Source organism: Lissotriton helveticus, chromosome 7 (assembly GCF_964261635.1).
Source record: "Lissotriton helveticus chromosome 7, aLisHel1.1, whole genome shotgun sequence".
NCBI lineage: Eukaryota > Metazoa > Chordata > Amphibia > Caudata > Salamandridae > Lissotriton > Lissotriton helveticus.
The window spans coordinates 61,934,187-61,961,015 of NC_136068.1; the positions used below are offsets into that span (position 1 = coordinate 61,934,187).

The 26,829-nt window shown below is 40.5% G+C and overlaps 1 pseudogene across 1 annotated transcript in view; it reads right to left on the minus strand.

The window, feature by feature from the left end:
* LOC144768050 (epidermal differentiation-specific protein pseudogene) overlaps positions 1-26,829 on the minus strand; it is a 254,302-nt pseudogene that overhangs the window by 32,924 nt on the left and 194,549 nt on the right. The window lies entirely within an intron of this gene.

Here is a 26,829-nt window from a genome sequence, read left to right on the forward strand (position 1 = left end):
ATTAACATATCTGCACATTCTTGTTCATATATTGGTTTAAGTAACCTGGTTATATTTCATTTGTCGTTATGATCATGTCAAGTCCTTATTAATCATTCACTAAAGTGCTAAAATACAAACAACAATAAAGCCAAAATTCAGTTTTGCGAAAGGTTAGGAAAAGGAAGAGGGGGGGGAAAAACGCAAGAATTGTGTAGCACATACTGGAAGAAGTGTCTGAAACCAACAGTTCACTCAAAATTTACCAAGAGTTCATCATACAGGGTACCAACTATTGGAAAATAAATAAGTCAATTTCATTATCTATTTATTTGCCCAGATGTACCGTCAGTTCTTCACCTATATTTAATCCCATTGGGTGCTTGGTTTGTAGATCGATAATGAATCTAGATTCCAGCCTGCGGAGACGGAGTAGTCTATCTCCACCTCTAGGATTAGCAGGTACATGGTCAATGCCGAAGTAGCGTAATAGCTCCCTATTGCTACCATGTTTCTCGGCAAAATGACGTGCCACAGGGTATGCAGGATCTTTATTGTTGATAGCCCTTTGGTGTTCAAGTATTCGTAGCTTCACACTATTTACAGTGCTCCCGATATACTGAAGACCACAGGGGCATACCAAACAATACACCACAAAGGGTGTTGAGCAAGTGATGAATTTATTTATCGCTCTGGGTTTGTTTAGTCCTGGCACATTATAAGACAAAGTTCTTCTACTCTGATCGCAGGCTTTGCACTTCCCGCACGGAAAGAAGCCTTTCATTTCTTTCAGTGTGCCTGTAGATTTGGGTGGTAATGGCATGAGGTGACTTTGTACCAGGGTGTCCTTGATGGATTTGGACTTCCTAAACGTTATGAGGGGTTTCTCTGGAACATCTTTGCCTATAACCGGATCTGTTTTTAAGATGTGCCAATTCTTATTCAAGATGTGTCGTAACTGCGAGACCTCATCGGAATATGTAGTTATCAATCTAAAATTGTTTTTGGAGTCTGCATCATCCATAGAGCGGGGCATTTGAGTGAGGAGTTGTTGTCTGGGAATTCTCAGAACTCTCCTATAGGTGTTATCGAGGAGAGACTCATCATATCCTCTAGCTAGGAATCTAGTGATGCTTTCTTGTGCCGCTTTGATGAAATCAGACTCCAAGGAACAGTTCCGTCGAAGTCTCAGGAGTTCCCCATACGGGATACTCCGAATCAGACTGGAGGGATGACTACTCTCATAATGCAAGGTACTGTTGCCAGCCGTTGGCTTGCGATAAAGACCTGTTTCCAGTTTGCCTTGGTGGATATAGACTCTTAAGTCCAGATAGTGCACTTCCTGTTTGCTAATGTCAGCTGTGAATCTAAGATTCAAATTATTGATATTGAGATCAGAAATAAATTCCTCAGCTTGTGTGGAGGAGCCCCTCCACACCAAGAAAAGGTCGTCGATATACCGACGCCAGACAACCACATGACCGGCCCATTTGAGGTTATCGCCCCTCAGGGCAACCTGCTCCTCCCACCAGCCTACGAAAAGATTCGCGTAGCTGGGGGCGAAGCAGGTTCCCATCGCGGTCCCATTCAATTGTTTAAATAGGGCATTCTGAAACAAGAAAAAGTTGTTAGTCAAGCAGAATTGCAGACATTCAATCAGAAATTGTCCATGTAGCGCGTATTTGGCTGGTCTTGTGTCTAAAAAATGTCTGGCAGCCTCTACACCTTGTTCATGTTCTATACATGTGTAGAGACTGGTTATGTCTAAGGTAATCAACAAATACGATGGATCCCAGATGACCTGATCGATTTGTTTGATGAAGTCTTTGGTGTCTTTCACAAATGAAGGCAGGGTATTGACAAAAGTGGACAAAAAGGAGTCAATGTAGATAGATAGATTCTCCGTTAGACTGCCTTTGGAGGAAACGATGGGTCGTCCAGGAGGATTTTTACAGTCTTTATGTACCTTCGGTAGTTGGTAGAAGGTTGGCAATACAGGTTCTGGATTGCGCAAAAATAAAAACTCATCTATATCCAACATGGATTTATTGCGCCATTTTGTCAATAGGAGATGGTACAATCGAATGCTTTCTTTGTATTGTTCCATGGTTGCTCTTTGGTAGTACTTCTGATCTTCTAGTTGTTTTAATGATTCTTGACAATATTGATTGTAACTTAAAAGAACAACGTTCCCGCCCTTATCTGAGGGTTTAATCACTATTTCTTTATTATTCTTTAAGTTGGTTAAGATCCCTACTTGAGCCAATGTGAAGTTGTTATCTCCGTGCGGTCTTTTGACTGTGGACTGCCTATGGTGCATAAGGTCTTGTGTGACTGCATCTGCAAAAGTGTCAATAGCATCATAGGGCATCTGTGGGTTAAATTGAGATGGAGCTTTGAAATTTGTAATGGGAGATTGTTGTTCAATATTCTCCCTTCCCAATGCAGTGGTATCACCAGTCTCTTCATACTGTTCAGCACGAAGTTCTTCCAACAGATGCGCTGTGTTGATATCTTTGACAGACAAGGTATCCGTAGGGTAAGTGGTGATTTTCTTGCGCGTTTTCTTGATACCCTCAGTTTGTGGCTTCAATTTGTGAAATTTGTGAAGTTTCATTTTCCGGGTCAGATGGAACATGTCGATGCGTGTCTGAGTATATTCCAATCTGTGATTTGGACAAAAGCTTAACCCTAACTTTATATATATATATATATATTTATATATATATATATATATATATATATATATATATATATATATATATATATATATATATATTTATTTATTTATATATATATATCCCCTAAGCATCTCTGCTTGAAAGATCTCTTGCTGAAAACTTGTGCAAATCAAACTAATTCATACCCTAGAACCCAATTGTCGGAGCTGCTCCTGTAATCTGCTGTCCACAGTACAGGAGCCAAATCCATACTCTGACTGTGTGTTACTGTTCTCTGGAGTCGAACAGCTGCCCCAAAGGCTTTATTTGAGTAGAATATATTAGATTACTGGTGCCTTGCTCAATGTTTTTGTATCAGCCAGATACTGGAAGCAAGAGCATAAGTCTCTAGGTGAGTAGGACCATCTCTATGGTTTTCAATATCAGAAGAGCACTCTAGAAGAATTTTAGACCAATTCACAAAGAAGGGCCTAAAGCTGTACTTGTAGATTTACACCTACATTCAATTGTAGATTTACAGCTTTCTTGAAAGCTTACATTTTTCCAGGAATATGCATAGTCCAGGTATAGAATTTCCAATCATTGGAAGGTCATGTGACATTCACAGATGTATCCCATTCCTCTGCAGTGTTACCCATAGCAGCGCACTCTACACCGAGAGAATAGAAGCCCCTGTGCAAATACAAATATTTGGTTTTGTTTTCATCCTTGGAAACCTACAATCCCAGCACATTTCGAGATGATAATTCCTCTTCTCACATGGCTGATCTACAACTCTTTCCAGGCAAGAAAGAGGAAGAAGAAGAAATTGTGAATGCCCACAAACATCACTAACCATGCCTGGAATGCCCACTTCCTACCCTTGATTGGAATGTGTAGCTGCAGAGCACGCCAATAGGCTAATACCTTCCTGGAATCACTTTATGAGTTCCTGGCAGGTGCAACTGAAGTACATTAACACATGTCAATATTCATCCACTCAATGAGACAGTGGCATAACAAGGTCACCATAGGGCCCAAATGCAAGCATCAAAAAGGCCCCCTTTTGTGGAGAAAAAAAACGGTGATATTTCTGGTGCAGAATGCCCTGCTGGATCCTAGCCCCAGGTGCAATTGCACTTGCTGCTCCTTTGGTAGCTACATCCCTGAATAGAGAAACATTTAAGTGCAGGTGTACTGGATTACTCAACTTTAGACTGTTTGCCATTTTTGTTCATTATATTACATTTTAGCTGGGTTAAGTAAAATATTTGTGTACTTCTTTTAAATCTAAACAAATAACACCCCATGAAATGAAATAGACAAAGTACATTTTTGTACATTTGTGTGAAATAAGGATTACTTTCTGTTGTGGGTTTTTCTCCAGTATGGGAAGCTAGTCAATTATCAGTGTTTTCATTTCCTGTATGATTATATCTGTTTCTGGTTGAGAACGAATAAATCACAATTTTCAACAGTTCAAGAGTGCATTTGCGTGATCACTATTTTGAATTGGAAAACTTTATTGTCACCATCACAGCACTGATATACTGAATGTTTACCAAAGTGCCAGACTAGCAAAAATGACTTCAATTACTTTGACCTCTCTCCTCATGATAGCAGAGGAAATTACCACACATGAACTTTGACTCTGATGTCATCACAGGAAGTTGCTCTACCCAACCTTTGGGCCTGATGATAATACAGGAAGTGACATCACTCAACACCAACAAAATGTACAATAATAACATGGTAAAAATAATTATACTAAAACAGATGAAAGGTTACTCATACTACCATCCATAAATTAACTATGGTGCTGCCATGGTAAGTAAAAGCTGCACATATAATAGACTAAGGGCAAGCAAATCATTGGCTAGCGGAACAGTCCTCTTCTAAAATGTGGTCCTCATATTCCCAAGTACATCCTCAAATGCTCCATCTCACCTCAATCCTCATATTCTCAGACATTGCCACAACTGCCCAGATATAGTACCAGAAGAGGATTTTTGTTGGATCCGCCCTCTCTCTGATCCAGTCTGGACACTGACTGCATGTGGGCAGCTCCTGGGTATAAATGTATCTGCCACAAGGTGTGGACGCCCAGCTCACACTAGGTACCAGATTCTCTGCATCTTCGTGTAACTATCAGTGGATGACAGGAAACCACTGTGTCTAGTCTAGTAACAGCAGGCTTAATTTAGTGACTGAATTGTTATGCGTTAATACAAAGCCAAGGTATCCGAGTACTTATAATAGTTTTGATCTACAGTCACAACATCTGTTTGGAATGTACAGTGCACCCTCCTCAATCTGAACTGCGTCCAGTGAATTGTTTAATCACGTTGGCCCATGTGATTTGGACGATGTGCCTTCACTCTAGAAACTGCTACTATGAATAGAAGCATTGTACAGTTGTATGAATGAAATCTTTGTACAGTTGTAGATGAGAATATTGCTTACTGAGTAATTACCAAAATATATTGAGAAAAAATAACAGAACTACTCACAGATAAATATATAAATACAAATGCAATGCATTAGAGGACTAAATTGCCATCATGCAGTACAATAGAACAAAAAAATATGTAACACTCTGCCAGAAATATTACAGATCAAAATCATTATTTATCAAGATATCTATCATGGGATTCATTGCATTAAAAATCGCAACAAGACAACAAGATATAATAAGATATAGGTGCTCAGTCCTCATTGTTCACAAAGAGGGGTGACAAAGAGAAATAAATGTGTGTTAAGAAAGAAGGGTAAGCATGGCACACACAAAGAGCAGTGTTGTTCGATAATCATCATTATTTTTGACATTGGCACCTATAGTCAACAGCGCTTCAATACCACAAGAAATGAGGAATCATCATCAAGACTAAAATATGGAAGGAGTCAGAGGTACATGGAACACCTAAAGAAATCAATAAATGGAGAAAAGGGGGGCCAATGGCTGAAGATAAAAAATCTGGGAATCAGTACAGAAAGATAAACTTACATAGAGTGTAGCCAGGTAGTCAATATTAAAAGTAGGTATCAACCTACCACATGGGCATGTGGCCTAAAGCGTCTCACAAATTCACAAAATGTCAACAATAGCCTGATAGATGTGTTTTAATTATCAAGGCAAGTGGCAACAGCACAAGGGAAAAAAACACGACACAAAGGTTGAAAAAAGGGTGACGCAGGAGGAGGCACTTACCACTGTCAAAACCCAGTTTGCTGGAAAAATCTTAAAATTAGGGAATATATTTAATATAATATCCAGCAAACAAATAGCAAGGAATACTTCTAAAGGTGCCAAAGGAAAAGGAGCTTACCCAAACTAGTGATGCAGTAGTTGGCTCAAAGGCTGGACCCTAACGGTTGCACTTTTCACCCGTGACTGGAGGTTGCACCTCTCAAGATCATCATCAGTTGTGCACGTCCTGTATAGTTTCCTTCCATTTGTGGATCCCTATAGACATAGCAGTGATTATAGGTGCAACACTTTTCCCAATTATAGCACAAATGTCACCCTTAAGGCCTGATTACGAGATGCTAATAAAGTTCTGACCCATGAATTAAACCCTGCTTACACATTGGCCGAATTATGAGTTTGAAGATATTTAACACATCCAATATTTATCAGATACATTAAATACCTCAAGGATTGTTACATTTCAGCAGGCCAAATGTGCTGACATTTTACAGGGGGAAACATACAGTAATTACTGTGGCATGCAGATTTTGCATTAAACTCCAAAATCAGCATGTTAGCTTGTGAGAGTACTAACCATAATTTTCATGACAAAAATAACCCCCTCAGACTGGTCATTCCCAATGGAAATGCTTTAGGTTTTACAGCCTTGTTCTAGATAGTAACACATACACAATTGTCCTCAAAGGAATCGTTTTCACCAATTTCAATAATTAGTATTGTCACAGAAAGTGATCAATTATTTAGCTGAAAGCAAGGTACATACAGTTTTTTATACTGTTTAATATTTCTCAAAAGAATATAGTATCAAAAATTAATTTCTCAAACATGGCAACATAATACTACTATAGATAATTGATTTTCAGTAGTATACAACACCTTCTGCACTCTACATGGAAGAAATGAAATACCGTGTACAATCAAATATAACTCAGTCATATGATTTTATATAACATCAATGATATTAGAAAAGGCAGAGCGGCGTCAGGCGTCGACGTTTCGGTCCTTCTCGGTTAATAAATCCATAGGACCTTCCTCAGGACCAGTTGCACATTATATATCACTAACCACCAGCCGGTGGACGTGAGGCCTCAAAGGCAGAAATATTTTTGCGAATAAATTAATCGACTCACTCCTGTATGAAAACTGGAAAGTACCAATTCCAGCTTTTCGATTTATTCTATAATCTCTTTCGTTCTAGAGCGTTCACGTCTCTCTTCCTCATGCCTTAACGGTCAGGGAGTCTAGATTCTAGATAGGTTCTTGTGTGATACGCTTTTGTCATAACACAGATTGTTAGCGATATGGATGTTCATTTGAACTCTGGCAAAGCTGTAGTATAACATTGGGGAGTTGAGAGAGCAGAGAGAGCAAACCACTATACCCCTAAGCCAAAACAACCCAAAATGTACCTTAAGTCGATCTCCCACATTCATCTGGATCAGAAAGGGTGGTAAAACTCAAATCCACGAAGCAATGTGTCCATGCATTAAGACCGCTGTTAAAGCATCAAAATCAATAAAATCTAATTGGATTAAATACTTTCAATTTAAAAATAATTTGTGCTCACTCAATCAATCAATCAAACACACTTTATTCGGTTTTCACATATCAAACCATAAACGTATTCTAAAATGCCGTAAATGATAAAAAGGATAAAATATTTTTAAACACATCACATTGAAGTCAATACTACCCTAGAAATTCTTATACCATGCATACAATCTGTTATAATGCATATATCATAAATCATGAAAGATAAAAAGACAGTCGAAAGGATGATTCTAGAAGCCTCCTCTAGATTATATATATTCCCAAGTATGACAAAATGTCAGTCTGAGGAACTTGAGCAGATCCAACCATGAATTGAAAAGACTTTTTTCGGGCAAAGTCCCACCTGCATCACATATGACTAAGAATCATTTATTGTCAAGTCCAAATTTGCCATAAAGGAGGAAAAGGAGTCGGGCAATGCTTGTAACTCATTGCGGTCCTAGATTAAAGTACTGCGTCATCTGCATATAATAAAACAGGCAGACCACGTCTGCCTACCTGCGGATAATCTACCATTGTGCTCACTCAATAACTTAGTTCCAGACAAATTAAAAGTTAAAGGGTTTTAATCACAATATTTGAAAACAAGCAATACATATTCAATGCTATAAAAGCTCTCAAACCCAGAGTTATATAGATTAAGTAAAAATCTGAAAATATTCCAAATGTACAGCAACAAAAAAAAGGCCATCATCCATAGTAGAACAAGAAAGTATTCTGGCTCAACCCAAAATTCAAGGTTTTTTGTTTGTACAACACTTGCATGTGAAATAAGAAATTTGAAATAATCATTGTGGGGTGAGGAAATGCATAATTTCTTCCCCAAATCAGCTGAGCACATAAAATAATGCCATTACCTTAACACCTAAGCAATGTCCTGTTTTCTTGAATAATTATTGAGCATCCTCTATGCTAATTCCATCCGGACATATCTGAACAAAAGAGTTACATTTACAATGTCACGCTGCTTGAATTAATAGATTTCATTGAAGTAGCGGAAGACATCATAATATGTTTATAGTTACATCTGAGTTAGAAAAGTTCACCATGAATATAATAACAGAAGTGAAAAATATTCTAATGCATGCTAGCTGAACTGTCCTTTGCAGAACTTGTGGGGAATGGATGTGCATGAGGGGAAAGCAATTACTGAGTGACACATATGGCTTGCAGCCTAATTAAACTTACGTTTTGCACAGAAATGGGGCCTAAAATACATCATAATATACACTTTAACATATCATAGGAAATTCATTTAAAAATCAATTATATGAAATCCATGTGTGTATGTGAAATTGTGTGTGTAAATGCATATTGCCCATTGTTAATGATGCACAAAAATGTAAATCCATACATTTTTCACAGAGTTAACTGACCTATTGCTGCTAGTGTTGAAAGTGCATATTTCAGCCTGCATCTCAGAATGTTTTACTGACATGAATGGGAAAGATATTTGAGAACTTATAGAAAACTTGTTCTAATTTTAGCCTTCAAGCGCCCAAACCATCATTTCTACAAACAAAAACAAACCCCCTTATGTTGTCAATTTCTATAAGTAATGCTTCATGTTTTACGGCTTTGATTCCATTAAGATGGCTATAGGTGTACCACAGTTTTGTCATAGATACAGAATCCTAGCACTCGAGTTGTTTATTAGGACACTGTGTTAAAGCTGCAGATGGACACAAGTAAATCAAGCGACAGACCACTGCTGGTGTTGGAGGGACATGTTTTACTAAGAATATCCGCTTTTATTTCCCCAATAATAAGGAACATAGTGTAAACATATAGAAAATGTGCTCTAATATTAGCTACCGTAGCACCTTTCAGAACCGCTATGAGAAAACAGCCTTCTTGCAGCCCCGCCATGCACAGTTTTCTGATCAATAACTTAATTGCAAATCTTATAGTGATATTATCAATGGTGTCATAGATGTCATGAGTGATGTAATATGTGGGTAATTAACAGTGCATGGCAAGGGACAGAGTTATGTTAACTAAGAGCACGGGTTAGAGTTAGAGTTACCAGAGATAAGCCTAACTGGTGGATATCAGTGTTTTTGTACTTTTAAAACTGACATTGTCACTTAGCTACAATGGAAATGTAACCTTTGTTTTTTTAAGTGAATTTCTAGTGTTTTTATAACATAAGTAATATTTTGTTACCATCTGTAAAGCCAACCCCTGGCCATTTGCAGTGGGAGTTTTGCCACAGTACTCTCGCCATGCACAGTTTTCTCATCAATAATTTTACCGAAAATGTTACAGTGATATTATAAAGGATATCAAAGCAGAAGTCATGAGGGTGCATGGTTTTACACACACCCCATTTCCCCATAGAAGCCTGCGTTACTGCTGGCTGTCGGGCAGAACACGAGCTCCCAGAGGGAACCATGGGACTCCGACCGAACAGGGTTCAGTTGCATTGTAATTGGGCAGGCAGAACTGCTGACCACGAGTCGGTGTCGGGCAGAGGCTTTCTGCCAGACAAAGTATTCAGCACCTTAGTGCCTGATTTACAATGGTAAACTTACGCTTTTGTGTAAGTTTATGAATGTTAGGTATTCACAAAGGGATTTATGAGTCGTATCTTTACGAGCACGGAGTCCTCGCACATAAAAAGAAAGGAAGGTTGTATCTTTTATGTGCGGTGACTCTGTACTCTTAAAGATACTATTCGCAAATCCCTTTGTGAATACCAAACAATCATATATTTACACAATGGTGTAAGTTTACCTTTGTGAATGAGACCCATAGTGTTTCCACTCCTATGAAATGTATATAGCTATTATCATCAACGATAAAGTCCGAATTTAGGTTTCAATTTTGAAAATGCCACATTAAAAACCGTAGCATTTTCCTCGCAAAAAGTGTCTAAGGCCTTCTATGAGTTTCCAACTGCTTGGATTTGTTATAACTCCCCAACTAAGAATGTGTATTTGGCCCAGACAGTGAACAATAGCACCAAGGTTTGGACAAGTTGAGCCATCCTGCCAGGATGGATAGGCATGGTGCTGTACCCCGCCCCCTTGTACTTCAAAGTTCTTGCCTCCAGCACACACAAAGGACCTTGCCACCAGTCTTTTGTAACCCCACACTTCTTGGAGCCTTTACAGGAAAAGGGAAGAACTTCCCAGGGAAGATATAGGGAATCTCCAACCTCAAAGCTGCCACCAGTTATAAATATTGGGCTTCCGGGCTACTCGTCAATACACTCCTGGACTTGTGGGCACTACACAGGAAGTACTGCCTTCTTTTCCAGAGTACTGCCTTTCTGCTTCCAGAGGACTGATCTGCTGCCAAAGTCATTGCCTTGTTCCCTAGAGGACTGCCCTGTTGCTTTAAATCTGCCCTGCTATTTGAGAAGGAAGACTGGACCTTCTCCCTTCACCCGGATTACCGTGACCTACGGTTCTGAGATACAGGGGCACAACAAGCTCCAGAGACCTCTAGGTAACTGCCCCGCTGGCCTGCTGGGATGGACCTGCATGGACCTGCACCTGGACCCGCCTGACGGCCTCTAGTAGAGTGAGCTCCTGATCCCCAAGAGAAGCCACCCCAGGTCCTGGAACCTTCTCTGGCATCAGAGAGCAGTCTTCTTAATGAAAAAGGAGAAATCCTAAAGTTTGAGGTTCCTAGTAACCGTGAAGAGGCCCATTGCACCAAAATTCTGCTGCTTGCGATGACCGCCAACAGGAACCTACAGGAAACCCAACTCTTTTGTCTGGTGAATGCCAGCGATATTTGGCAATGCAAGATCTTGACTCAGCGCTACAGCAACAAAACCCTGCTGTGACCTCCAATGAGAAGCTCGTAGCCCTGCACTCAAAATCCCAACACACAAGGTGACGGACATCTTACTCCAGTTGAAATAATATGCTACTTCACATGTTTTTGAAAACGTAGAACTCAATAAAAATACCAAGATTAAAGGGACATTATCATTTGGTGTAAATATCAGTTAAAACATACTATTTTAATTTACCAAAACAACCACAATTCTTAAGGCATTATAACTCACGCCATCGCCATGACTGCTAAATGCCTCACATATTACATCACTTCACTCACCAGTGTGTATTACAGGTAGGACCTAGTTATCATTGGAAATTGATGTTTTGTCTGCTAATAAATGTGGCTCTGTTTCATGAATCTTCAAGAACCTTTTCAAAAAAGATCATGCTCCTCAGCTCCTTCCTTGAAAGTTATGGGGTAATCATTCAAGCGGGATGAGAAAGAATGATATCCTAAAATTGAATTTCCCCATGTCATTTCCACATGGAATTGTTGACAGTACTACAGCAAAAATGGCTGAGCGGAATTGCACCAAATTCGGCAGTAAGCTAGATCTTTTCCCAGAAAGCATATTTTCTTTCGTTTGGTAAATTTGTTCAGTAAATATTTTAAAATTTAGGTTCAAAATTTCTAGATCTCAGAACGGTTAGGTTCATATGAGTCCTGTGAGAGTTTCGCAAGCCCACAACTTCAAAAAGTGGAGTAACGTGATTGGCTGAGGGTTTATTTCTCATTACCTTCAGCCACCTTGTGTGAAGTTCTTCCCAGAGCCGCAGGAGCAAGTGCACTGATTGTTTCCTGAAAAATGAAGAAAAATGTTGTAGCTACCCTTAAAAAATTTAATAAATCAAAAAATGCACAAGGGGTAATGGTGGGGTATGTTCACCCATGGAACTTGTGGATGAGTCCCGCAGGGACTCCTCTCAGGCAAATTTAAAAAAAAATGATTTTGTGTGACTGAGATCCGAGGGGACTCCGACAGGAGGCAAACGCAGCACCTTTACTCTAGTGAGAATCCCATAAGTTGGAAAAGCAAACAATAAAAATGAGTGGAGTGTGTGCTCCTTAGAGGCAAGCAGGCAGTACAGCCACCTCCACACCATGCATGGCGGAAGGCCATCGGTGTTGGCAGGCGTCAGATATCTGTAGCATGTGTGAAACAGGACTTGGCTAGGGACAGCTTTGTGACTAACCACACGCCATGCATGGCCGAAGAAGGGTGGACACAGGGCTTGCTTGGTCTTAGCCCAAATCCACCCAAGCACGGCTTTCTGCCACTTGTGCGGGGTGCTCTCTCAAAATTAGCACATTTTGCAAATGCTTTCAAATAAGGAATCAGAAAGAACTAGGGGAGGGGATATTTTGTTTCTGGAAGGGGCAAAGATCTATAAAAATGTGTACTATAATCAGTTAGAAAAGAAGAGAAATGCCTCGCAGATCCATTTAAATAAAAGTGATGCCATTCAGGTAGATCAACCTGTTCGCTATGCCACAAGTGTAAGCAGTGTTTGCTTTTAACGTGCTAATCAATCAGTCATGTTTGTTTGTTCTGAGTGTTAACCAATTGAAAGGAATTATGAATGAAGCTACTCTGTATTACTTACTGAGGAACCACATCCTTGAAGATGTCAGTTTTGAAACATTATCCATCTCAGACTCAAACCATCTGATTTCTAATTAATTCCAACTACTCGGTGCAAACTGCCTTGTCCAAATACAGGAGAGCCCTGGGAGCGTTTGTTTAAAGATATGAGCACAGAAGAACATAAAACAATCAAACCCTAGCATGAACCAAGAAAGTGCGGTGAGTGGGTGAGCAACAACTCTACTCTGATGGAAGTGACCTGCACATCAAAGCACACTCCAGGACCAAAGAGGAAAGGGGATTGCAGATCCCAAAGCCAGGAACAGGTTGTCGACAGACCTGAGTTTCTTGCATGTTCGACAGTAAGACCAGCACACACAGCACATAAAAAGGCAGAGGAAGGTCAAGGATGTTTGAGATGCTGCAGCATCCCTTAAATAACCTTAACAGTAGCTCAAGAGGAGAAAGAGCAACACATAAGAGTCCTTTAAATCTCGTTGCAGTTTCTGTAATTCAATGACAGTTTACTTATCCTTGCACTGACTGAAAGGTGAGAGAAATTTGCAACGCTCTGATTTCCAGAAGTTATCGTTTGTGCACCATATATATGTTTTGTGCAATCTATACATGTTTAAAAGTAAAACTGCAAACCTGCTGCAAATGTATTGGCCATTTGAAGAAGCTAATTGAATCAAAAATGTGCTCTCAGTAATTGGCAAGGTGGTACCACACCCCACCATAGTCCAATCATCAGAATAGGGCACTTTAAAATGCACCACTGGGCACATGCCATCCCCTACCACACCCCCCTATATGGGCCTGGCTCATGTGCTAAACGTGTTCTGTGTAACGCTTGGGTTTTTTCACTACTCCTGTGACGTCACTGATGTAACATTGAGGTCAGCATCCCTACTGTAAAAATGGTTCCAGGACTTCAGAAACACATCTGTTGAAAACAACGCACAGAAGATACACTATAATCTCAAACCGAAGAAAGTGCAGGCTCCAAGAGGCATTACGCAGTTTTTACAGATAAACAGCTGGTATCCTTTTCAGAGGAAACTACCAGCAATGTATCCATGTTTATTGACTACGGAATGTGTTGACTAGGTTGCGCTATACAAATACCATATACATGTATACAGACTTGAGGATTCAGACCCTCTACATTCCTATAAACTTGAAAAATTCCCTTGGTTTGTTTGAAAAATCATTTAAACTGCTCTGAAATAAGTTTACAGTGACTGTTATTGTATTTTATGTATTAAAATTGTTTCAAAATGGAGATAAATATATATTTTTTTTACCAAGCTTGACATACAAGCCTTGATTGTAGAATAGTTGCCAGGTGGCAATCTAAGGAATCAGACCCAGTTCTCGGAATGCATGTAATATAGCAGCAACACTGTGAGATGTGGGCTTGCAATACAAGTATTTGTGTATGGTTTTGAGCTGCTGTTCTTTTCTTTGTGTACAACATCCGAATGCTGCTGTTATAGCTGCTTCCTCAGAATTCTCCCCAACCCCGGGACATTGCAGCCCAGTGCTTAATTTGAGCCGGGATTGGTTTCCGGCGCTCGTCACCAGCACTTAATTGTCAACACCAGCACTCTGACAGTCTGCCACATGGTGACGCTGTATCTTTAATTTAGAGATGTGTTTTTTATTAATTTAATATAAATTAAAATTACTAATAACTGCTTTCTAAGCCATTCTTGTAGCTTTTGGGGCTTGCTATAGTTTTAATTGTCACACTGGTAGGCCTGTGATGGTTATTAGTTGAGTAGATACTGTCATTGGCAGCGCTGGTAGGGCCAAAGAGTGATGCAAGCCTTAGTCGCCTCCTAACTAGGCTCCCAGCACGAATTTTTTTTTAAAATTAAATACTATTGCGGACCACCATAAAACATAAGAAGAGCTTGATGACCAAAATTGAAGTGAAACTGATTTTTATAAATATGCAGATATGGTAGACCATTTTTTTAATTTATTTTTTCTTTTGCAAATTTAAGCTCTCTTTAAATGCAAGTTAGAAGTCATGTAGCTTTTCTTCATCATTTGCCATTGACTGTTCCCTTCAGCTTTAGCGCCATATTGTTTTGTTACTTGATGAAAGATTCACTCTTATTGTATCCTACATATTTCTGAAAGAGAAGTGTCAGTGTATGTGTGCTTGCTCAATGTCTTCCGCATAACCCATGAACATTTACAACGCATTTTTTAAAGATTAGAGAGGCAGCAGAGAAGTGATATACAAGGTAGAGAGAATTCGAAATGTTTTCAAAGGAGCTTTGGGAAGATTTGCGAACAATGCATTATGGATGGAATATTTCAGCTATGATTGGAATAAATAAGTGTGTCTAGTTATAATTTTACAGTTCATAGGTCAACACTCTGCACAGAAACATATTTATCACGTTTAAATCAAAACAGCTTATTTTAACATTGCAAGAATGTGGGTAGGATCTTGTATTTAGTTTTGGAATTCCCTAATGATGTACCTACCGTATGAATAGGTTGAATGAAATAAGTTAAATCAATTATAAAAGAGTGATCCGTGAAATGGGTTGTCTATTTTGCATTTATATGATGTATTTAGCCCCTTATTGGTCTGGCTTTGAATGAAGTTAAGTTTGGAAAGTAGTCCACTTTGGTAGAATCTTTGGCTGTTAACTAACATTAATGAAGAAATGGTTGCCATTCATGCAATGGTGCTTCAGAATAACCTTGCTTTAGATATGCTTTTGGAAAAAGGTGGTGTGTATGTTGTGTAACTAAGGTTCTGCAGTGCTGTATATTTGTGCCAGATAACTTCATGAACATGAAAGGTAGATTGATAATAAACCATTTGTGTGAAGTTCATTCTTTGGGAGAAACAGATGTGTGGTGGACAGTTGTGGAATGGTTCCGTGAAACTGTCAAAGGTTTTGAAAACAGTGGGGGAATGGATAAGTGAGAATGGTGGTGGTTTACTGAAAATACTAATAACTGTATTAACTAGTAGTTTTACATCTAACCATAATGGGTGTGTCATTAATATTTAAGCTTTTGGAAGTTATTTGCTTGAAAGGAGTTTTTTTACTAATAAGAAAATAATCCCTAATGTAGATGTTGTTTAGTTAGCATGACTAGGCATTAAACAGCTTGAATTGATGTCTATTCATGTTTACAGAGAGAAATGTGCAATTTTATTTGTCAGAAAATACGCAAAATAGAAGGTTCCTTCATGGTCTTGTTAATTTAGCTGGACATAGCTATATTAATTTGTGTTCTTCTTGAGAAGCCATGTTCAGGATGTTTCTGTCTTTGTAGCTTCCAAGGTCCTTTGCACAAGTCTTTTCTAGGGACCATTCATTAGTTGAACGGTCCATTGCATTTGCACCTGATACAAACATCAGGTCATTTCCTTCATTTTCTATGTACACCTCATTCAATAATATGCAAATAGTAGGCGTTCCCAAATGTTTTGGATGTATCATGTGTAATAGAATAATTATTGGTTTACTAGAATAATACATTGCTCATTCATCCCTATTTTTTCATCTCACACCACAGAATATGTGTGTGGCCTCTATGTCTAAATTCCTATAATATAGATATTTTGGAAGATGTGTTAGAACTTTTGGAACACTCTTTTTGAGGCAGAATCTATTTAAGTCATCATGCTTAGCTATATTTGCTTCTGGGTGCCTATTTGGAATCAGACTTATTCTGACCCGACTCTATGCTGAGAAATGTATTGCTAATTCCTAAACTAACTTACTTTTTGTAATTATCTTATTTTCAATAAACCTTCGTTTTTTCACACCATGGAAGAAATGTGCTATTACAGGTACCGATTCAGGCAGGGTTGCCAAATATGATGCAGACAATGGGCTAGGTGAGTGGAGAGAGGAGCCAACTACAGACAGAAATAGACTTGAAACTGTAACTGTCCCAAGTGGTTAGCTGCCTAATGAGTTCAACTGAGGCAGCAGTGTCTAAGTCAGCCTAGGACCAAGAAATTTAAACAAAACAACCAACAAACTTCAAACGTTGCCTTTCCCACTGAAAACAGCACCTTTTTATGGAACAATGCATTCTACCTTCTGTTGCACTATGCCTCCCTTATGGGATTCCACCTCTTCTACTGCTTTCCTGAGTTCTGAAGAAAGTAAGGACGGACTGGGCTCAGCTCACCCTGACAACCCCAAATAGGGATCAGAGAGTTGGTATTCCAAATTATTAAATCAGTGCATCTGCCCTCCTTTCCACCTGTCTCTAGCAACAGCAAGGGTACTTTATTTAAAACTCCACAATCTACACATCCATGTGTGGAAATTGAGGAGAACCAGCCGAGAACTTTCTGCCCTTCAGTATCTGGGTGTGGCTCTATACATGAACCAAGGGGTCGATATTTAGATTAATATTTTCAGCACAATGAAATCACACCTATGGGATATCAAAGACTTTTCAAATGCAATCTCAGGTTTGGAAATGCCTTACATGGATAAGCTTTGGCTATGTGCAAGAGATGTCAATCCCAACTCTACGAGCATGGATCTGTTGAATGAGCATCTTTATAAACCAAGCAAATCAGAGCTAACAAAGTGTTTCTAATTGAACCAATAAATTGTGCTCTGTATCACAGTTATTTCAATTGGAATAAAGCCATCATTCTGAACTTTTTGGATCCCAAAGTTATGTTAACCTCTTTTAGACCAAATCTGAAGAAGAATGCATTTACATGCTGTTAGAAATGGGGGTCTCCAGTCGGCAAGGACTTGCACCTTTGTCCAAGTCAGAACAAGGGAGTTACACTCCTAAAATAATCCCTGCTCACCCCCTTGGTAGCTTGGTAGCTTGCCACGAACTATTAGCCAACATGTTTCAGCCTTAATGGGAAAAAGGGACCCTAGGCTTTCTTCAGGGCCTCTGTTCTATCTCATATATGCTACTGCGTATGTTGTAAACAGTGTAAGGTGTATAAACAAAATGTATAAAGTGAAGTTATTATACAATCAAAAGGATACAATTATCCATCGTCTGATAGTACTCCACAGGTTACGTGGTGTATAAAACATCCAGTGTGCCCGGGGGACAGACCTCACCTCTCCTGGACCTAGCTCAGGATATGTGAGACCCCGCTCTGTCCGTCGTTGTCTCGAGCCGAATCCGAGTCAGGGGGCCTCCCCCTGACTCGGATTCGGGTCCCTTTTTCCCATTAAGGCTGAAACATGTTGGCCCCCTTGCAGGTATTTGTTTGAACTGCAGATACATATTATTGCACTGTTCTTGATTTTAGTAGGAGGAGAAACCCTCTTAATAAAGTTGTTTGGTGGTTTCTCTATCCTTTTTAAATACACTTCACCACCCCTTTTGTTTTTGTTGCACTGCACCTGATCCCATCAGATCAGAGTCACTTGGTCCTAAAGTGATTGATGATCGGAATTCCGGTTGGAAAAAGGGTACGATGAAGGTCTCAATGATCTAGAGACACAAGACCCTTAAGGATGACCAAGTGATAGTATTGATCATCATGAGTACTTTTGATGGGAATCCTGTATGATATTCCTCTGCAATCACTGGTGGTCCCTTGCTTGACATTTCCTGTCCCGTATAAACTATTAGTCAGCCTTGGCTCAGTCTTGATGTATTAGATAAACATTAAGACTCTTTTCTTAGAGGTTCCAGATATCCTCTTCTTTAGACCCCTAGGTTTGTATGTTGTATAGGTAATCTCTTGAGGGATATAACCTAGGCTGGTCTATGAACATCCCTCTGGCCCTCCTCAATGTCTTTGTTGTTTATGTATTTGTGGATTGACTGTCTGGCTTTGGAGTGACAGGGGCTGGGGATGTGCATTCGCTTCAGACAGACACTGGGTGGTCAAGGTTTGTCCTGCCTTTGTTGGATGAGTCAGGGCTGGGCTGAATAGACCTGGGCTGCAATTAGAGTAGTGGAAGGAGATTTCCTTGCACCTGAATTGACCTGGTCTGCTTTAGACAATGCTGTCTCCACCTACTACCGTAAAGCTGGGCCAGAGAGGACTAAACTGGTTTGGATTAGGCACAGACACTTTCTGTCTGAGTGAACAAAAGAATTTTGAGGATACATATTGGGGGCCAGACCCCAGAACTTTTGAGCTTGCTGGAATCAAGGAACCTGCCAAGAAGAAGAGCTGTAAGAGCTACCAAGAAGAGACCTGCCCCTTTGCTGTGTTGTTGCTTTGTTGTGTTGGCCTGCAGTTGCTGCTTCTGCCTTGGGCAGTCAAAGGACGGGACTGAACTTTCTTTACTTGTGATGATTATCTCAAAAGGCTTGAAGTAGAGCATTCCTCCTGTTCTGAAGCCTCAGGGACTGTAAAGACTTCATCAACCACTGGATACCGCTTCTGGGACCTCTGTTTCAGTTGCCACAGAGAAGAGAAAAACAACCGTGTCCGTCACCGACTCCGTTGCTGGCTCTGTGTCCTGAAGGCACCAGGGAGGGCCCTCAAGAGTCTATCTCAGGATCCATCTATCATTATAAAACCTGCAGATAAAGGGGGAGCCACTGTGATTATGGACTTGACCCAGTATCGACAGGAATGTCTTAGACAATTAGACAATGATACATTTTATCAACGCCTTACTGAAGACCCTACCCCACGTTTGCTTGCTGAAATTAGATCTTTAGTAGACGAGGGTAACACCGAAGGATGGATCACACCACAGGAAGCCAGATTTTTGGTGACAGAGAAACCAGTCACCCCTGGCTTTTATTGTCTGCCCAAAATTCACAAAGCCACTAGACCACCACCAGGACGTCCGATAATTTCTGGGATTGGCTCCCTTTTGGAGCCTCTCTCCACTTTTGTTGATTTCTTTCTTAGACCTTTGGTTAAGAAAATGCCCACTTATCTTGAGGACACGGCTGATGTCCTGAGGCTGTTACCAACTATAGAGTTCAATGTGGAGACTGACCTGCTTGTTAGTTTTGATGTAGAGTCACTCTACACTTGTATACCACAGCAGGATACATTGGATACCATTAGGAGCTTGCTGTCGACAGAAGACCTCGATAGTATCACTCCGGTGAATTTCATTCTAGCATGCGCTGACCTGGCCATGAGAAAGAATTTTTTCAAATTCGAGGACCAACTGTTCCTTCAAATCTCTGGTACCTCGATGGGCAGTGTTTTTGCCCCGAGCCTCGCCAACCTATACATGCATCAATTTGAGCAACATCATGTCCTCGACCATAGCAACCCTTACTTTGACCATCTGGTGCTATGGAAGAGATATATCGATGATGTGTTGGTGGTTTGGCGAGGTTCTGTCACTGAGGTTCGGGCATTCCATCTATGGCTCAATGAACAAAATGAACACTTGAATTTCACACTAGAGTATAGTCACGAGAGACTCTCATTTTTGGATCTTTACATCTTTCCAGAGTCTGGGGGACTACAGAGTGAGCTCTTCACGAAACCAATGGCGAGGAACTCGCTCTTGCTCTTTGAGAGTCACCATCCCCGTTCCCTTGTGGATAACCTCCCTGTGGGACAGTTTCTCCGACTTAGGAGGAACTGTTCCTCAAAAGAGCTGTTCAACAAACATGCCAATGTTTTGGCCGATCAATTGAAAGACCGACGATACCCTCGCAACCTTGTTAAAAGAGCATGGAAACGTGCATCAAACAATAATCGGGAGGCACTCATTGAGAAACGGCCTCCTAAACCACCTTTGGAACGATTAACGTTTGTCAGCACTTACAATGCATTGTCGAACACCATGCAACGCACAATCCGTAGACATTGGGATATCCTTAACACTACTAGTGCAAACATCCCAAAACCCCTCTTTTCATTTAAAAGAGCACCTAGCCTGAGGGACACCCTGGTCCACACCAGGCCTCGGACGGTCATCGGTGAGAGATCAGCCAATTTGTGGGATCTTCCACCGGTTACCGGTCACTATCCGTGTGGATCTTGTAGTTCCTGTCCACAGACGGTCAAAACTAAAACAGTTGACATTGGTGCAGGCAAAGTATGGACTCTTAGGAAACATACGAATTGCAATACTGACAATGTCATTTATATGATCATGTGCCCCTGTTCTTTGCAATACGTTGGCTATACCACCCGCAAGATTAAATTGCGAATCGGTGAACATAAGAGCACCATCAGGTGTCGTAAACAGGCTACTAAACTGACGAACCATTTCTTAGATGCACGACATTCAGCTGAAGAGATGAAATGGCTAATCCTTGAGCAGCCGTTCGTCCCTCCTCACATCAATGATATATCTAAGTTCCTATTTAGGAAGGAACAAAAATGGATTTTCCTTCTTAAAAGTCATACCCAGGGACTTAACGACGATATTCCGTGGACATCATTATAATTATCTATGTTCGGATATCTGTCTGTGTCTATCTGATAACTACATCATCTAATTGTGAGTGAGAACATTGTCTGTTCATTGTCCAGTTTACTGTAGTGTATTAACAGGCTATTGAACATTCAATAGGTCTGTATAAATACCTCTGTTTAGCAATCATGTTGCCTAAGCATATTGGCTGATTCATTTGAATACATTGTTAAATTAACCCCTCTCCCTTTACCCAAATATATACACCTCTTTGGGTGAACGATCTAATGTATCTTAGGATATAGACACTGGTCCTCCATTATTAGATATATTAGCATGAGTAGCAGCCTACATTGGTACAACATACATTTCCATTTGACCATTAGCATAATATGTGCAAGATAGAATAGGTGTATGACGACTTGTCACCACTTGCTAGATGCTTTTTGTCTCCCTTTGGCTAATCCCGGTATATGCAACACCGTTGCGCTATCCTCTGCGCATGTGTGGTGTCTGATCCCGGGATACAAACACATAGAGTTGGCCCGCGCATGCGCTGCAGAGCTGTGTCTCTGCATTGCGCATGCGCGAAGCGCCGTCTAAGCCTGAGGCCAGGAGTGACTATTGCGCATGCGTTGCGGGCTAGTGTCTCCGCATTGCGCAGGCGCCATACGCGAGGCCAGCAGCTGAATGTTTCACCAGCCGCGCATGGGCACAGTATGTAGCGCACAGGCCTATGATAGACCGCGCATGTGCAGGGTGTATAGTGCATCATCACAACGCGAGTTCTAGCCCTCTGAATTCAGCTGATTTCAATTAACGCAGCTATTTAAAGACGAGCCTACTTGCCAGTCTTTTCCCTCCCCTCCCTCTCGGAAGCCTACATCGAGGTACCGACGGACAGGTCAGTTGCTTGGGGAGGGACTCCTGCTAGTTACTCTATGCAATGGCATTATATTTGTACCACCAATATTAGTCTTCGGGGTCATTATAGACTTTTTGACTAGAAGTATCCTTTTTAAACACAAATACTTCTTCTTTGTAATAGAAATATCAATTCTACACTATGGCATTATACTTGTACTTGGTCAGAGGCACCCCTGTTGATGAATCAACCATTTCCTTGGGCTTCCTCTGACTTTGAACGCAGCATTTTTCCATGCAACAATGTTATTCTGCTTTTGAACTATGCTAGCGATCCACTATCTCTTTGAGTCCATCAGAACCGCCCTGCACAGCCACTGCCAGGTTTTGTTGGGGTTGAATCCCTTTTTAAAGACTAGGTTTTGTCAGTAGAATATAGGTGAATAGTGACTATTTGCACACAAGCACCCCTGATATTTTTCTGAGGTTTCTTGATTTTTCCTCTCTGACAGAGCGGGGCCTCCCTTTTCCCGAGTGGGTGACCGGGTGAGGTGAGGTGTCATTCCACATAATGCTGGGTGAGTTTCAGTTATTTTGCTAATTTATGGTGATTGTTTTACACCTTTCCAGTAGGATTTTAAATAACTACTGTGTTGCGGTGGGAAGTTCTCTACCGCACTGTGAGTTTGTCTGTTGTGTGTCTGTTGTTCCTTGAGACTATTCTTTACACTAATTGAGTTGTACAACTTTTTATCTTGTTGTAGGATAGACGCTATGTTTGGATTGCCACCAGTAGACATCTGGGCTCAGAACAACTGGTAGGATTAATCCATTATTGTTGTACAAATTCAACACTTTTTTGATATTGAATTTAATATGTAAATTCGCAGTCGCAGTATTTCACTAGGTCCTGAAGAAAGCTAGGACCATTTGTCCATCTAGCTGAAACATGTCGACCACCATGCACTATGCCTCGGGCTAGTTATTATTTAAAACTATAGAGGCACTGTTTTTAGTTTTGACCAAGAGTACCATACTGAATAAAGTGAATTTTTGGTCCTTTTTGAGTCAATTTTACTACACATTTTTCACCTTTTCACGCGCACTGCACCCCATTAGACATCACTAGTGAATCACTGTGGTTTTTTGAAATCCTCAAAATCCTTCTTTGCAGCAGTCACAGTTGCTTGAAGATTTGGATTTATGATACATCTCCCACGTGACGAAACTCCACCAGATGGGTGGGCTGATGGGAATTTTTAGAGCCCAGTGATATCACTATAGTGTCATTAATGGACTCATGGTCTCAGATTGCACATGGCACACTCACAGTGATCTTGACCAGGCTTCTTTTCTTTGTTTGTACCAGGGAGGGCACCGCCACATCTCACACGGCAACCCTGGTCTCACTGACAACCAGTGCCATCGCGCTGCTGTTTGCACCGTGACCTATGGGCACCGCACTCCGCACTGCGTGGCTTCACTTTGCCGCCCTGCTCTCCCCAACACGTTGCTGCCTACTGACTTAGACACCCTTGACCTCATCGTGGTTGGTGGCAGTGTTTCACAACAGCCTGCCTCGTTCTCCACAGCCGTCTGGGCCAACCAACATCAGCTACAGCTAACTGGCTCTGTCACCTGCACTGCAACTTGTCAGAACCGGATCTAGCACCACCTAGCTTGGTACCACAAGTCTCACTGACGCTGTCTGGACGATCCTCACCGAGTCGCTTCCTGCACCACATCGTGAGGGCACTGCACCCTGCACCGCTTCTATTTTGCAATACAACCGCGATGGTTGCCACAACCGGCTCGCACCAGCGTGGCAGCCGCAAAGAGAAAGGTACTGTTCATGAGTTTGTCAACGCTTTAGCTGCCCCGTACTGATGAGGTGGCCTGGAACTGTTAGATTCTGTTTTTCTGACCATCGCTGTAGCCCCGGACTGAGCTGCTGACTCAAAGGAAGTGTGTTTTTGAGATATTTTGCAATTTTAAGAATACCTTGCAAAGCATATACTTTTTTAAGTACTATGTGGTGGATCCTTATAGTTTTGGTCTTTTTTTGAATATATAAAATATTGGATATTTTTTAAACTTGTGTGGTGTGCTTTTGTAGTGTTTTCACTGTATTACTGTTGGTTATGTGCCAATGGTGTACACACTGCCTCTGAGATAAACCTCAAGGTTCGTGGCAAGCTACCAAGCTACCAAGGGGGTGAGCAGGGATTATTTTAGGAGTGTAACTCCCTTATTCTGACTAGGAAGAAGGGTCCCTACTTGGACAAAGGTGCAAGCTCTTGCCGACTGGAGTCCCCCATTTCTAACAGCATGTAAATACATTCTTCTTCAGATTTGGTCTAAAAGAGGTTAACATAACTTGGGGATCCAAAAAGTTCAGAATGATGGCTTTATTCCAATTGAAATAACTGTGATACAGAGCACAATTTATTGGTTCAATTAGAAACACTTTGTTAGCTCTGATTTGTTTGGTTTACAAAGATGCTCATTCAACAGATCCATGCTCGTAGAGTTGGGATTGACATCTCTTGCACATAGCCAAAGCTGATCCATTTTAGTCATTTCCAAACCTGAGATTGCATTTGAAAAGTCTTTGATATCCCATAGGTGTGATTTCATTGTGCTGAAAATATGAATCTAAATATCTACCCCTTGGTTCATGTATAGAGCCACACCCAGATACTGAAGGGCAGAAAGTTCTCGGCTGGTTCTCCTCAATTTCCACACATGGATGTGTAGATTGTGGAGTTTTAAATAAAGTACCCTTGCCTGTTGCTTTTGACAGGTGGAAAGGAGGGCAGATGCACTGATTTAATAATTTGGAATAACAACTCTCTGATCCCTATTTGGGGTTGTCAGGGTGAGCTGAGCCCAGTCCGTCCTTACTTTCTTCAGAACTTAGGCAAGCAGTAGCAGAGGTGGAATCCTATAAGGGAAGGCATAGTGCAACAGAAGGTAAAATGCATTGTTCCATAAAAATGTGCTGTTTTCAGTGGGAAAGGCAACTTTTGAAGTTTGTTGGTTGTTTTGTTTAAATTTCTTGGTCCTAGGCTGACTTAGACACTTTTGACTCAGTTGAACTCATTAGGCAGCTAACCACTTGGGACAGTTACAGTTTCAAGTCTATTTCTGTCTGTAGCTGGCTCCTCTCTCCACTCACCTAGCCCATTGTCTGCATCATATTTGGCACTCCTGCCTGAATCGGTACCTGTAATAGCACATTTCTTCCATGGTGTGAAAAAGCGAAGGTTTATTGAAAATAAGATCATTACAAAAAGTAAGTTAGTTTAGGAATTAGCAATACATTTCTCAGCATAGAGTCGGGTCAGAATAAGTCTGATTCCAAGTAGGCACCCAGAAGCAAATATAGTTAAGCATGATGACTTAAATAGATTCTGCCTCAAAAAGAGTGTTCCAAAAGTTCTAACACATCTTCCAAAATATCTATTTTATAGGAATTTAGACATAGAGGCCACACACATATTCTGTGGTGTGAGATGAAAAAATAGGGATGAATGAGCAATGTATTATTCTAGTAAACTAATAATTATTCTATTACACATGATACATCCAAAACATTTGGGAACGCCTACTATTTGCATATTATTGAATGAGGTGTGCATAGAAAATGAAGGAAATTACCTGATGTTTGTATCAGGTGCAAATGCAATGGACCGTTCAACTAATGAATGGTCCCTAGAAAAGACTTGTGCAAAGGACCTTGAAAGCTACAAAGACAGAAACATCCTGAACATGGCTTCCCAAGAAGAACACAAATTAATATAGCTATGTCCAGCTAAATTAACAAGACCATGAAGGAACCTTCTATTTTGCGTATTTTTTGACAAATAAAATTGCACATTTCTCTCTGTAAACATGAATAGACATCAATTCAAGCTGTTTAATGCCTAGTCATGCTAACTAAACAACATCTACATTAGGGATTATTTTCTTATTCGTAAAAAAACTCCTTTCAAGCAAATAACTTCCAAAAGCTTAAATATTAATGACACACCCATTATGGTTAGATGTAAAACTACTAGTTAATACAGTTATTAGTATTTTCAGTAAACCACCACCATTCTTACTTATCCATTCATCCACTGTTTTCAAAACCTTTGACAGTTTCACTGAACCATTCAACAACTGTCCACCACACATCTGTTTCTCCGAAAGAATGAACTTCACACAAATGGTTTATTATCAATCTACCTTTCATGTCCATGAAGTTATCTGGGGCGACTAAGGCTTGCATCACTCTTTGGCCCTACCAGTGCTGCCAATGACAGTATCTACTCAACTAATAACCATCACAGGCCTACCAGTGTGACAATTAAAACTATAGCAGGCCCCAAAAGCTACAAGAATGGCTTAGACAGCAGTTATTAGTAATTTTAATGTATATTAAATTAATAAACAACGCATCTCTAAATTAAAGATACAGCGTCACCATGTGGCAGACTGTCAGAGTGCTGGTGTTGACAATTAAGTGCTGGTGACGAGCGCCGGAAACCAATCCCGGCTCAATTTAAGCACTGGGCTGCAATGTCCCGGGGTTGGGGAGAATTCTGAGGAAGCAGCTATAACAGCAGCATTCAGATGTTGTACACAAAGAAAAGAACAGCAGCTCAAAACCATACACAAATACTTGTATTGCAAGCCCACATCTCACAGTGTTGCTGCTATATTACATGCATTCCGAGAACTGGGTCTGATTCCTTAGATTGCCACCTGGCAACTATTCTACAATCAAGGCTTGTATGTCAAGCTTGGTAAAAAAATATATATATATCTCCATTTTGAAACAATTTTAATACATAAAATACAATAACAGTCACTGTA